Source organism: Gastrolobium bilobum, unplaced genomic scaffold, assembly GCF_033153095.1.
Source record: "Gastrolobium bilobum isolate Gb01-03AN ecotype WA unplaced genomic scaffold, APGP_CSIRO_Gbil_v1 utg289667, whole genome shotgun sequence".
In the NCBI taxonomy this organism is placed as follows: Eukaryota; Viridiplantae; Streptophyta; class Magnoliopsida; order Fabales; family Fabaceae; genus Gastrolobium; species Gastrolobium bilobum.
This window is the reverse complement of record NW_026897989.1, coordinates 36,074-41,014: the sequence shown is the minus strand read 5'-3', so window position 1 is coordinate 41,014 and position 4,941 is coordinate 36,074. Positions and strand designations below refer to the sequence as shown.

Here is a 4,941-nt window from a genome sequence, read left to right as displayed (position 1 = left end):
CTGACAGGTATGATCTATTTTACCTCTAATAGAGCAACTGTCAGTAGTTGCCTATCCACAACACTTCCAACATATAACTTCAATCGTTGACCATTGACTGTAAAACTTCTGTCAGAATCCAAAGAACTGATTTCTATAGCCCCATACGGTTTCATATCTTTTACCACAAACGGTCCAGACCATCTAGACTTTAACTTCCCTGGAAACAGCTTCAACCTGGAATTGAACAGAAGTACTTGATCCCCCACCTTGAAGTCTCTAGGTGTGATCTTCCTATCATGCCATATTTTTGTCTTTTCCTTATACAAACTGGCACTTTCATAAGCAGACAAACGAAACTCATCCAATTCATCCAGTTGTAATAATCTTTTCTGTCCCGCTGCTTTGGAATCAAAATTCAGATATCTCACAGCCCACAAAGCCTTGTGCTCCAATCCAAATCTTGAAATATATTCTTTCTCAGAAAAGCAATCACCACCCTGGAATCATTGGTTGGTGTAGCTATGGCCTCAACCCATTTGGAATCATAATCAACTGCCACCAATATGTACTTGTTAGAGTAAGAAGAAGGGAAAGGTCCCATAAAATCCATACCCCAAACATCAAAGATTTCCACTTCCTGGATATTGTTCAACGGCATTTCATGTCGCCTAGAAATATTCCCAGTTCTCTGACAGTTATCACATGCCTCCACAAACTTCTTTGCATCCTTGTATAAAGTGGGCCAGTAGAAGCCACTCATCAATACTTTTGCTGCAGTTCTCTCACCTGCAAAATGTCCACCATATGCAGAACCATGACAATGCCACAACACATCCTTCTGTTCTTCCTCTGGAATACACCGTCGGATCACACTATCTGAACATCTATAGAAAAGATATGGCTCATCCCAAATATACCTCTTAACATCATGCAGAAATTTCTTCCTCTGTTGCCATGTTAAATCCTTAGGCATCAATCCAGCAGCTTTATAGTTGGCAAAATCAGCAAACCATGGTGGGGTACTGATAGATAAGACTTTATCCCCAACCACCTCTGTTACAGCACATATTGCCAAAACATGTTCATCAGGAAACTCTTCTCTGATCACTATTTTCGGTCCTTCTTGAAGTTCTTTTTCTGTAATCCTGGATAAGTGATCAGCCACCAAGTTTTCAACTCCCTTTTTGTCCTTGATCTCTACCTCAAACTCTTGCAACAACAACATCTAGCAGAGCAACCTGGGTTTAGCATCCTGCTTGCTTAACAAATACTTTAAAGCTGCATGGTCAGTGTAAACAATAACTTTTGATCCTAACAGGTATGGCCTGAATTTGTCAAATGCATACACAATAGCCAGTAATTCTTTTTCTGTAGTAGCATAATTCTTTTGTGCATCATTTAAGATCTTACTGGCATAGTAAATGACATGCAACAATTTATTCACTCTTTGGCCCAATACCACTCCTACAGCATAGTCACTGGCATCACACATTAATTCAAATGGTAATGAAAAATCAGGTGCCATCATGATAGGTGCACTGGTCAACTTTTCTTTTAAATCATGAAATGCATGCAGACATTCATCATCAAACAAGAATTCTTGGTCCTTGACCAATAACTTGCATAAGGGCTTGGCAATTTTTGAAAAATCTTTTATGAACCGCCTATAAAATCCTGCATGACCAAGAAAACTCCTCACACCCTTAACATTTACAGGTGGAGGAAGTTTCTCTATCACAGAAATTTTTGCCCTATCCACTTCAATTCCATTCCTAGACACCTTGTGTCCAAGAACTATACCTTCCGTCACCATAAAGTGACACTTCTCCCAGTTCAAAACCAAGTTACAGTCTTGACATCTTTTCAAAACAGAATCTAAATTCCCTAGACATATGTCAAAATCAGAACCAAATACAGAAAAATCATCCATAAAAATTTCTATGCATTCTTCTATCATATCAAAAAAAATGGAAAGCATGCACCTTTGAAAGGTGGCAGGAGCATTGCATAAGCCGAAAGGCATCCTCCGGTATGCGAATATTCCATATGGACATGTAAAAGCAGTCTTCTCCTGATCCTCTGGTGCCACAACTATCTGATTGTACCCTGAATAACCATCCAAGAAGCAATAGAAAGCATGTCCTGCCAACCTCTCTAGCATCTGATCCAAGAAAGGAAGTGGAAAATGATCCTTCCTGGTTGCCTTATTCAGCCTCCGGTAATCAATGCACATTCTCCAGCCAGTGATTGTCCTTGTGGGAATCAACTCATTGTTCTCATTTTTCACCACAGTCATCCCCCTTTCTTGGGCACGGTCTGCACAGGACTCACCCAAGCACTGTCTGAAATGGGGTAAATCATCCCAGCATCAAGCAACTTCACCACCTCCTTCCTCACTACTTCCTTCATAGTGGGGTTAAGTCTCCTCTGTGGTTGCCTTACTGGTTTGACCTCTTCTTCCATCAATATTTTGTGGGTGCAAAAGGAAGGATTAATACCCTTAAGATCTGAAAACTGTCATCCAATAGCAATTTTATTCTTCTTGAGTACCTTAATCAACTTCCCTTCTTCCTCATCAGACAACATTGCATTAATGATTGCTGGATATGTTTGATCATCCCCAAGGAACACATACTTCAAATGTGAAGGTAATTCTTTAAGTTCTACCTTAGGTGCTCCTTTTGGAATGTCATCAATCTTCTTCTCAAGCTCTTTCACTTCTGGCTCTTCTTGATAATCTTCTGTACCTGTCTCTTCTTCTGATCTTTGTTCCTCAACTGGTAATTCTTCTTTTTTATTCACTTCTTCCACAACCTCATGTATCACATCCAATCTAAAACAATCATCCACATCAATAGGATGCTTGATGGTTTCAAATACATCAATTGTAACTGTTTCCTCATCCACCCTTAGCAACAATTTTCCTTGTTCAACATCTATCAAAGATCTTGCAGTTGCTAAAAAGGGTCTTCCTAACAATAGAGGACTTTCTGTATCCTCTTCCTCCATGTCAAGAATCACAAAATCCAATGGAAAAATAAACTTGTCTACCTTGACCAAGACATCTTCAACCACACCTTCAGGCCTCTTGATAGATCTATCTGCAAGATGCAGAATAAGATTGGTCTCCTTCAAAGTGTTGATTCCCAAAGCTCTACATACTGTCAACGACATCAAGTTTATACTGGCTCCCAAATCACACAATGCCTTTCCCACCTCCACATCTCCTATAACAATAGAGATACTGAAGCTTCCAGGATCTTTCATTTTTGTTGGAAGCTTCTTCTGGATTAGGGCACTACACTCTGCTGTTAGGGCCACTGTCTCACCATCAGTTAATTTCCTCTTCTTAGTAAGAAGATCCTTCATGAACTTTGCATAGTGAGGCATATTTTCCAGTGCTTCAGAAAATGGTATGTTAATTTGTAAATTTTTGAAGATATCCAGAAATCTTGCATAGTGCTGTTTCTGAATCTCTTGCTTCAACCTCTGAGGGTAGGGAACTTTAGCATAGGGAGATAAAATAACTGGCTGTTCTTTCTTGTCAGCCATGTTCTTCTTTTCCCACTTCATCATCTTTTGTGGGGAAGCATTTTTACCAACTTCTACCTCTCCTTCATTCTTTTTATTCTCCCCTTCCTCTTCTTTATCAATTCCAACTATAACATCTCTAACAACTACTTCCTTCTCACTTTTCTCATTTTTCATCTTCTCTACTTCATCATCAGAGACTACATCTTCAACCACAACCTCTTCTTCATTCTTTTTATTCATCAATTATTTATTCACTGGTTGAAGTACCAACCCACTTCTTGTCATAATTGCTTTACAGTGCTCCTTAGGATTCACTAGTGTATCACTTGGAAATTTCCCTTGTGGTCTCTATGATATCTGTCTTGATAATTGACCAATCTGGGTCTCCAAATCTCTGATTGATGCTTCTTGATTTCTGAAAGAAGTTCTGGTCTTCTGCATGAATGCAGTTGTCTCTTCCCTGAATGAATTAGAACCTTGAATATAATCCTGAGTTGTCTTAGATAACTGAGCAAACGCTTTCTCCCATGCAGCAGGATCACTTGACTGCTCCTTCATATGTGGTGGTGGAGGATGTAATAGTGGATTCAATTGATGGTTGGAACTATAGCTGAATCCTGGGTGTTGATTCTTGTTTTTCCATGGTGGCATATAAACATTCTTTCCCTGATTGTTGTAGTTCCTTTGATTATTCTGATCATACCACACTTCATTCACCTCTGCTTGTTCTGATGATCCCCCATAATCACACTCCTCTGTCACATGGCCCTTGCCACAGATAGCACATACACATTTGGTTTCCACAGAGGCTACCTTTTGTGAAGAGAGTTGCTTGATAAGGGTATCTAATTGTTGCTGCTGTTGTCTCTGTGTCTGCATCAGTTGATCATTCCTTGCCAACAGAGCATCATACCCATCCAACCTGATGACTCCTGTCCTTCTGTCAGCCACTGGGGCATTATCAAATTCTTGAGATGCTAATGACTCAAAGATATCCAAAGCTTCTTGAGGGGTCTTGGTAGTCAATGATCCACCAGCAGTGGCATGCACCAAGGTTCTAGTGTTAGTGGTCATTCCTTGCAGGAAGATTGCTGCTTGTTGTCATGCCTCAATTCCATGCTGTGGACATTTCCTCAACAAAGTCTTGAACCTCTCCCAAGCCTCATAAATGGATTCTGACTCTTTCTGCTTAAAGCTTGTAATCTCATCCTTCAACTTGGCCCTCTTGGATGCTGAGAAAAACCTTTGCAAGAATTTGGTTTGCAAATCATCCCAAGTTGTTATACTTCCTTGTGGCAATGATTGCAGCCATCTCCTTGCATCATCTGTCAGTGAATGAGTGAATAGTCTCAACAGAATTGCATCTCTTGTGACACCATTTATCTTCACAGTATCACTCAACAATAGGAAGTTCTCTATGTGCAA

General features: G+C 40.0%; 1 non-coding gene across 1 annotated transcript; it reads left to right on the top strand.

Moving 5' to 3' along the window:
* Positions 1–4,627: 4,627 nt before the first annotated feature.
* LOC133311984 (small nucleolar RNA R71) lies at positions 4,628–4,734 on the top strand. Its single transcript, XR_009751618.1, has one exon. It is a non-coding gene; the product is annotated as a small nucleolar RNA R71 (small nucleolar RNA).
* The last annotated feature ends 207 nt before the right edge of the window (positions 4,735–4,941 follow it).